The 8,239-nt window shown below is 39.8% G+C and overlaps 1 protein-coding gene across 2 annotated transcripts in view; it reads right to left on the bottom strand.

Moving 5' to 3' along the window:
- Window positions 1-1,592, bottom strand: part of RTF1 (RTF1 homolog, Paf1/RNA polymerase II complex component) — a 47,218-nt gene extending 45,626 nt beyond the window's left edge. Inside the window, exon 1 of one of the 2 annotated variants that reach the window (XM_014534805.1) lies at window positions 1,475-1,592. The gene's annotated coding sequence lies outside the window, so the exon portion shown is untranslated. The remainder of the gene's footprint in view (window positions 1-1,474) is intronic. The other variant, XM_014534804.1, reaches the window with a different exon arrangement.
- Window positions 1,593-8,239: the final 6,647 nt, after the last annotated feature.

Here is an 8,239-nt window from a genome sequence, read left to right as displayed (position 1 = left end):
CTTTCAACATCTCGTGGAGTCAATGCCAAGAAGAATCACCGCAGTATTGAAGGCAAAAGGTGGCCCAACGAAGTACTGATGTGGTTGTCATAATCTGGCCACTCACATTCAAATATATCCCATGTTCAAAGGCTGTTAAATCACATTGTTTACCCATATCTTCAGAAAAAAAAATCACTTCATGGTAAACAACCTGCTTCCCTATTTATAATGGTCTGGCCCTCTAGCAACTTCAGCGTGAAATTACAGCTAATTTGCCTACAAATGTCAGGTGGTCATAATAATCTGGCCTGTGTGTGTGTGTGTGTGTGTGTGTGTGTGTGTGTGTATTTTTTTATTGTTGTTGTTGTTGTTGTTTTTAAACTACAAATTGTAGCTTCAAGGTGAACACATGGAGGAACAGGGGGGTGGCATACCCAAAGTAGGCAGGGGTGCATACAGGAGGCAACCAATTGATGTGTCTCTCCAACACTGATGTTTCTCTCTTTTTCTCTCTCCCTCCCTCCTTCCCATCACTCTCTGAAAAGTAATGGGAAAAATATCCTCAGGTGAGGATTAACACATAAAAAAGACAAGAGCCCGGCCAGAGTGGCTCAGTAGTTGAGCAATGACCCATGAACCAGGAGGTTATGGTTCGATTCCTGGTCAGGGAACGTGTCCAGATTGCAGGCTCGATCCCCAGTAGGAGAGTGCAGGAGGCAGCCGATCAATGATTATCTCTCATCATTGATGTTTCTCTCTCTCACTCTCCCTTCCTCTCTGAAACCAATAAAATATATATTTAAAAAAAGAAATTAAAAAAAAAAAAGAAAGCTTCTTGTCTTGCGAAAGTATTTTCCACTAAAATATAGCATTCTCTATAGAAATTTCTTTTCTAACACGAAAGTGGAATTAAAAGATGAGGAAAATACCCACACAAAATAAAAGAGATGATGACTAACGTTGTGCCCTTTCTTCTGCGGAAGGACTGAAAACAAGACTGAAAAATATCCACAAATGCCCTGCAGAGACTCGCACTATAGGGAACATGACAATTTGAGAGTTTTCCTTACAGTTTTCTTTCCTAAGAAGTTCTTGTATATCTTAAGTTGGAGGTCTCAGTTTAAGAAAAAGAGGACATGCCCTGGCCGGTTTGGCTCAGTGAACTGAAGGGCCCCGGGTTCGATTCCGGTCAAGGGCAGGTATCTCGGTTGCAGGCTTGATCCCAGCCCCGGATGGGGCATGTGTGGGAGGCCAATTGATTTGTCTCTCACATTCATGTTTCTCTCTCTTGTGTCTCTCCCTCCCTTCCACTCTGTCTAAAAATCAATGGAAAAAATATCCTTGGGTGAAGATTAACAAAAATAAAATAAAATAAAATAAATAAACATGAAATTAAATCTATAGTTTAAAAGAAAAAGAGGCCATCAGAGTCACCAACACATGGACCCTTATATACCTGTCAGTTACAGTGGCCTATTCCCTCCACACCCACCTCATCATCACTGTCCGACGTCTCAGAGTCTGAGGAGGCTGCAGGCTGACTCACAGGGGGCTCCTTCTCCTCAGAGTCACTGCGCTTCCGCTTTGCCAGGGACAAGAGCTCCTAATAGGGCAGAAGTAATCACATGAGTCTTATTCAACAGAAAAGAAATATCCAAGAATAACAAAATGCCCACCCTCCCTATACCTCTTCTACCTCTTTGTGCTTTCAACTGAAGGACATCATCATGGGAACTTTTATCACATGAACACACTGCTGGTATTCCTAAGTGCTAAAATAAATGTTTTCAAAATTGTCCCCTACCTTTTAATGGCAAAATATGTCTGAAAGGCAAAAGTGAATATAAAACTGACCTGAAGGCTACTTCCAAATTGTTACCATTTTCTTTATAAGCTACAAAAGTACAGATTCTCAGGTACTTATTTAAGAACCATGATTACAAAGGTAATTTGCTCACTGTTCTTAATAGTATAGCTAACGGATACTCTGAGCATCTTCTTACTGTAATTCATAGTAAAATTGGCATTTGTGGGCTGATTTGAATAAGCTGACAAACAACAAGTTTCTGAGGTCGTTTTTTAAAATTTTGAATGCATAAGCAAAAAAAAAAAAAAAGAAGATTTTTTCCAGTGATAAATCCACCAATTACCATAAACACAACAAGCCACCAATTGCCTGGCCACTACATCAGAACTCTAATTTGATAACCCCAATATTCTTACTCATTACCTCTGCCTTCTCCTCGTGATTTAAGAGAGACTAGTGGGGGAAGGATGTGCCATTTAGTAAGGCTACAACCAGGTTTTGCTCTCTCACAGGGTTCCCCTCTGCTGCTACTTCTCCCCAACTCAGCCCAGTCACTTAAAAATGCAACAAAAGAATACTTGCTTTAGTTTTTGTTCTCTGCTAATATCAATACCAGCCCACAATTACACTGTACTTACTAGATGCCTGGTACTTTTCTAACCATCTAACATTTAATCTTCACAACAACCTTAAGGTAACTATCATTATCATTCCCATTTTTTCTTACCAACTATTTATTTATCTATTTGTTTATTTACTTATAATGTAATCATCCCCATTTAAAGATAAAAAGACTAAAGAGCAGGAGAGGTTAAGTAATTTACCCAAGGTAACACAGCTAGTACCTGACAGAGTCAGAATTCAAACCAGTGTAGATAGAATCCTAGCTCCTAATTCAGGCATGGTTTACTAGTCTAAAACCCTTTTCTCCCTTTTGCTAAAAAGAGAAAACTACAACTAATAAATACTAGTAGTATCATTCCTTGATGATAATGGTGTGATACAATTACAGGTCAAGTGCCAAGATAGATTTAAAAACAATAGACTGCTACAAAGTATGTTTTCTTCTTCCAGTTTCTTTCTATTTCAGGAGTATACCCTCCTTGGCCAGAATGAGAAAATGACCTTCTCAGATTAACAGCTGACATGCTCTCTTTCATACGCAGTCATGAAATGTTACTCTTCTCATTTCATTAGAGGGAGCTAGCACACCAACTTCCTGAAAACGCTGAAGCTCATAAGAACACTCTACTTTTTCATACCAAAACGATTAACTCCTATTGACCAAATGCAAATCACAGCAATATTTGTGTTTATGGTATTTTAAAAAATTGAGGTGTAACTGACTTACAGTACATTTTATCCTTTCTTAAGCACAGTTCTGAGTTTGACAAATAGTTTAAACACTCCCACAATTAAGGCATATGATAGTACCATCATCATCCCAAATATTGGTATTCTTCATATACTTCCCCCCCAACCCCAGCAAGCACAAAACTATTGTTTGTCCCTAAGTCTGCCTATCACAGAATATCATATAAATGAAATCATACAATATGTAGCCTTTGAATTGGGGTTATCAATTAGGGTTCTGATGTAGTGGCCAGCACATTGGTGGCTTGTTGTCAGACCCTGGACTAACCATTGAAAAGAAGCCATTGGGCTTCTTAGCATAATGCACTTGAGATTCATTCATGTTGCAGCATATATCAGTGGTTTACTCCTTTTTATTGTTAAGTAGTATTCTATTAAATGGATGTAGCACACTTTTGTTTATCCATTTACCAGCTGAAAAACATTTGGGTTGTTTCCATTGTAGAGCAATTATATGTTCATGCACAGGTTTAACTTTTACAGAGATTTCTGATAAGTAATCTCTTTCCTGACCTTTGAGGTTCACGAATGTACCAGAATTCTTTATAACAGGTTGATACCAACTCATTATAACAGGGATTTGGATACACTATCAATCAAATTCTTCTCTGAAACATTAACTATTACATGCAGTAGACAGCCATTAAAAGTTACCATAACTTAAAGTGTTAAGATGTTAGTACTGTCTTTCTTGTTAAAGACGTTCCACTCCATACTAAAAACCTAACAAATGGCTCTCCTTCATCAACAAACAACTGCATCTGATAGGTATAGTCTCTCCTAGCATACAACATTAAATACTATATTAACAATAATATGGAGACAGCAAAGTCCTTCTTAACAGTGTGGAAGATACCCTTTCCACAAGTTGAGAATTGTACAGAAAGCTACTGGGGGAACTCATGGCAAGGCTACTTATTTATTTATTTAATATATTTTTATTGATTTCAGAGAGGAAGGGAGAGGGAGAAAGAGAGATATAAACATCAGTGATGAGAGATAATCTTTGATCGGCTGCTTCCCGCACACCCCACACTGGTGATTGAGCCCGCAACCCAGGGTTGTGCCCTGAGCAGGAATAGAACCATGACATTTTGGTTCATAGGTCGATACCCAACCACTGAGCCACACCGGTTGGGCGAGGCTACTCTTTTTAGTTAAGTCCTTTATGTTCTACTGAGGGCTCATAGTACAGTTGAACAGACAAGTGTGCAATGCAAAGGTCTTTCCAATAATGCATACATGAAGAGACCATTAGATTTGCTACCGCAGGGTTGACTTATCCAATGTCTGCTCAAAAAACCCAAACCAATGTAAAACTGATTCTTGCACAGGGGGTAGGTCCATCTGAAGCTCTCTCTTGCCTGCCTGCTTCACTGTGCCACACTGATTGAGACAATGTTTCTGTGTGTCCAGTGGTTCTCTCTCACCATCATCCCTGTATTTCATCTCACCCAGTAAAAAGTATCCTTATTTATTTATCTCGGCATTCCTCTAGGGCAGTGGTTCTCAACCTTCTGGCCCTTTAAATACAGTTCCTCATGTTGTGACCCAACCATAAAATTATTTTCGTTGCTACTTCATAACTGTAATGTTGCTACTGTTATGAATCGTAATGTAAATATCTGATATGCAGGATGGTCTTAGGCAACCTCTGTGAAAGGGTCGTTCAACAGCCAAAGGGGTCGCAACCCACAGGTTGAGAACCGCTGCTCTAGGGGAATGGCAGTATAGAATGCCAGCATGGTATATCAAATTTAAGCTGAACTTAAAGTTCTGCTTAAAGTAATGACAATGCTCAACATACTATCGGTATGGCTGTGTAGGATGCCATACCTGGCTTCTAGGGCAGTTTCATTGCTTAAAAGCCATATTTTACATTAAACTAGACTGCCAAAACTGAGACCCTATAATTAAGCTAGTCTGACTGAACTAAGGTAATGTTTATTAAAACAATGCTATTCTGGTTAAGTTTAGAATTCTAATCCATCAATATGTGAAGACTTAAACCTTAAGATTTAATTCCCCCACATGGTCTCTTCATGTATTCACAAATAGTGTGCTTTCTGTGATGTCATATCAGGATCAAACTATAGTAGAGCAACCTAGCTCCCTCTTACTTACTTAAAGAAAATTAAATCTCATCTCTTTAACCAAACCTCCCATGGCCACATGTAAGTGGGACACATATTTTATACCCTAGAAAAAGAGAATAGAAATTCATATGGACAAAGCTGAGGTTTTCATAGCCAATTAACATTCGAGCTCTTTTTTTTAAAAATATATTTCTTTATTAATTTCAGAGAGGAAGGGAGAAGGAGAGAGAGATAGAAACATCAAAGATGAGAGAGAATCATTGATTGGCTGCCTCCTGCACACCCCCTACTGGGGAACGAGCCCGCAACCCAGGCATGTGCCCTCGGCCGGAATCGAACCTGGGACCCTTCAGTCCGCAGGTTGACGCTCTATCCACTGAGCCAAGCCGGCTAGGGCTCGAGCTCTTTTTTTACTTATTCATTCCACAAATCTAACTAATGTAAGTAATTACTAGAGTGACCAAACATCCTTGTGTGAGCAGGACTGTCCTGGTTTTAAGTCTTGCATTCTGGGAAACTCCTCAGTTCCAGGCAAACCAGTATCTACCAGTACCTACTATCTACCAAGCACTGGATAGACAGTCATGAAGAAAAGATACAAAGGCCCAGATGGAGTGGCTCAGTGATTGAGCCTCGACCTATGAATCAGGAGGTCATGGTTTGATTCCTGGTCAGGGCACATGCCTGGGTTATGGGCTCGATCCCAAATGGGGGGCGGGGGGTGCAGAAGGCAGCTAGCTGATCAATGACTCTCTCTCATCATTGATGTTTCTCTCTCCCTTCTTCTTTATCTCATGGAATTTAAGTAGTGGGGACATACAATAAACAAGTAAAGAAACAATTATATCTAGTGATAGTATTAAGAAGGAAGTGAATTGAGTGAATGGGAAGCTTATCTGTGATAGGATGACTGGGGAGGTTTCTCTGAGGCAATGGCATTTAGGCTGAGGCTTTGGGAGAGGAAGGAGGGATGCAGTGTTTTGGACAGAAGTCTCCAAATGGAATAGCTAAGGCCCTGAAGCTGACAATAGCTTGGTTTAGTCAAATACCTGAAAGAAAACCAATGTGAATGGAGCTTAGCAGGCAAGGATAAGGAATGAGGTAGGTTAGAGATAAGAAGAAACCAGATCATTCTGAAGTTTATAAAACAGGACTAGGAACCTGGCTATTATTTGAAGGCAATGGGAGCCATCAAATAGTTTTAAGCAGGGGAGTAACTGTAGAAAATAGGCCTCAGTGATCCATCTCCAACATAGCCAACTTTTAATGGAAATAGTTATTGAATTTCCCCAGGCCAAACAGAATGTAGGGCAGAGGGAAGCTCACTGGTGGGGCTACGAGCTGAGTGCACCTTGTCACTTTACCCATGTCCCCTGGGAAGGTCTGAGACTAGGGCCAAGAGTGGCCCTAACAGGGCCCTCCCTGAGCTGCAAGGAGGTGACTGGGGGAGGTGGAGGCAACTAAAAAAGGCCTCAGCCCAGTTTTTTTAAATGGCCCAATGGGATATAATAAGACCTAGGTGACGTATGAGGAAACAGGTGATCCCATAGTACTCAGCCAATGAGGTACCGGAGAAGGGACTGAATAAATAGGCTGTTTGCTGCCTCAGAAGTGCCTATACAACCAGATGGACACCTGCTCTCGAGAACACATTATAAGTCTTGTTTTCGCCATACTTCTGTCTCTGGGTCTGTTATTTGAATTTAGACAGGTGAGCATTTCTCACTTAACCATCCCCGGAAGGTTTTTAAAAGAGCAGTCTGACTGACAGAGGATCGGACTAGAGGGGCCAGGGTGCAAATGCAGAGAGGAGAGTCAGAAGGAATCCACAGCGGTATCATCAGAGTGGATGGTGATCTGGCCAAGGTAAGTAACCACAGGAACAGAGAGAAGTGGGAAGACTTAGAGATACTGAGGAAAGAGTAGTAACTCACAGAGGTTTAAATTTGAGATTTAATATCTATTCTTTCATACCAAAATTATTGAGCCTTAGCCCATTTTTCCCAGTGGTTAGAGTATCAACTCTCGGACTGAAGGGCCACAGAGTTTGATTTCAGTCAAGGGCAGGTACCTCAGCTGCAGGCTCCAGTCAGGGTGTGTATGGGAGGCAACCAATCGATGTGCCTCTCTCACATCGATATTTCTCTCTTCTGTGTGTCTCTCCCCCTCCCTTCCACTCTCTCTAAAAATCAATGGAAAAAATATCTTCAGGTGAGGATTAACAAAAATAAAATTTTAAAAATTGTTGGTAAAGGAACATGCTTCCAACAGAGGAAGACATTGGTTACTTTTCAGGAGTAAGGAATGGAACCATTCTATAAGTATGTTTTTGGGACATAGGGGTATTTCTGTTTTGTTGGAACTTTTTCAACAAGAATGTACTATTTTTATAATAAAAAAATTAAAACAATGAATATATAATAAATTAAAAAAACCCTTCTAAAGTAATTATTCCAAAGCGGCAATATAATAATCCTTTATATTTCACACGATTGGCACTAAAAGTGGGAACTTGCCCTTCAAATTTCCAGCAAAGTATTTATAATTGTAGATAAAATACTGAGTTATATATTTATATAATACAGAATTGCCCAGCCACCATGGCTCAGTGGTTGAGCATCTATCTATGATCCAGGAAGTCATGGTTCAATTCCCAGTCAGGGCATATGACCCGGTTGCGGGCTTGATCAATGATTCTCTCTCATCACTGATATTTCTCTCTCGCTCTCTCTCTTTCTCTCTCTCTCTCCCTTCCTCTCTAAAATCATTAAAAATATACTTTTTAAAAATAAAGTAAAAATGCACAGAATTGATAAAATAAAATCAGTTTTCAACCCATTCAAAATAAAAGGTATATAAAAGTTTTTTAAATTCTACTACTATTACTGGTTTTTAATTAGCTCCCTCTTCTAGTACACTTTCTAACTAATACACATTTTTACTCCTTAAAGAAGGGATTTTATTACAGCAGAGGGGCTAG

The sequence above is a fragment of the Myotis brandtii genome, unplaced genomic scaffold (assembly GCF_000412655.1).
Source record: "Myotis brandtii unplaced genomic scaffold, ASM41265v1 scaffold133, whole genome shotgun sequence".
NCBI classification, from domain to species: Eukaryota; Metazoa; Chordata; class Mammalia; order Chiroptera; family Vespertilionidae; genus Myotis; species Myotis brandtii.
This window is presented reverse-complemented; position numbering and strand designations above follow the sequence as displayed.